The sequence below is a fragment of the Echinococcus granulosus genome (genome assembly GCF_000524195.1).
Source record: "Echinococcus granulosus chromosome Unknown EG_S00055, whole genome shotgun sequence".
Taxonomy (NCBI): domain Eukaryota; kingdom Metazoa; phylum Platyhelminthes; class Cestoda; order Cyclophyllidea; family Taeniidae; genus Echinococcus; species Echinococcus granulosus.
This window is the reverse complement of record NW_020170435.1, coordinates 42,486-44,027: the sequence shown is the minus strand read 5'-3', so window position 1 is coordinate 44,027 and position 1,542 is coordinate 42,486.

Below are 1,542 nucleotides of genomic sequence, written 5' to 3'. Positions count from 1 at the left end.
AGACACCTCTTGCATGAAGCATGATTAATATTGATTTACTGATTCCCTGCTTATTAATTCCTTACTGTTTTAGGTGCTCTCTGATTTGATGGTCAAGATGTGTGTTTCCCTATTTTTGATAATAAATGTCTTCCAAATATTTTGCGGTCGACTTCCTTCCCTTGCTGTTAGAGCCTTCCTCATCTGAGGGTACCCTATGTGGCTGCTGCGCAACTCTCAGACCCCACTAGCTGTACTCGACTTTGTCGGCGTCAGCAGTGTTATTTTGTTTGTTGATGTGCAGTATGTTGTGTTTTTGAGACAACATTCTTCTATGACGTGCGATATCGTCTCAAAAGCCCTACTTATGATTGTTATTTTGTTGCGGTTTTGAAGGGTTTATCCGTTGACGTGGGTATTTAGTCGCGCGTTTTCTCACTGCCTCGGCAGCCTCGGCAGTTGCCTCCCGACTATCTGCGTCCATTTAGCACCCATCTTTGCATGGATTAAATGGTCATTCAGGTTGTTTTTCGAGGCTTTGCGGTGGGTCGTATTTAAAGTTGCCCAAAATAACTAACAGGCGGTTCCGTGTCGTTAAATTTGGGAATTGCGATTTTGCCCTTTGTTTATGCAGTCCAGTGTGCGGTTTTTTTCCTCTGGCTCGGGCCGACAGGTCGATGATTGACACTGGTATCTTACCCGTGCTATAGCCTTTTGGAGATCACTCATCGAAGTTAATATGTATGACCAACGTCTGCCGGTATTTCTTGCCTACAAGTGCTTACCCGGAGTTGTAGAGCATTAGAGTGATTTTCTTATTTCGGTGTCTCGAGCTGCCCTTTTCAAAGGCGGCTACAGATTTATTTTAAACGTTGCCTTCCCGCTTCCACCGAAAGAACAACCTACTCCACGTAAGTAGGAAGTGAGCATGTCGAGACACCTTACGATTCTGTTGTAACGGGCATCTAAGTAAAGACCCTAAGTTGTTCAAGGGTTTCAGTGACAGCACCTACTGCCCTAAGTTACGTTCAAATTAGTACCCAGCACTAACGTTAGTAACATTCAAGACGAAATAGTTGGCACCAAACGACAGCAAGCTCCAAAGAATAAGATTTAACGAGGCACTCGAGTCACGATGTTACGGCTGACGCCAATCGCACAGCCCGGAGATTTTAAGAATCCTCCCCCCCCCCCATTGAGTGGAAAAATTATCTCGGGTGTAGTACCTTTTTTAGGCATCGTATCACGCCCGTTTGAAGTTTTCGGAACTAAGTTACCTCGAGGACCTGCATACACTCCGAGGTCATGACCTCAATGGATGTGCCACATGACCCCAAAAGGGAGTACTGGTATCGAAACCTGCAGGACAAGCCTAGGCTACTAAGCCCATCGACAGCAAAACTATTATTACTCCATGGATGAAGTGCCCAGGATACGGCATCACCACAGCTAACCACGACAAAGGCACAAATTCAGGGCGAAAAATGGGACTGTATCAAATAGCAGCTCCGTGATTTACATCAATGATGGCGAGTGATTTGGGGAAGAATGAAGGGATAAAAA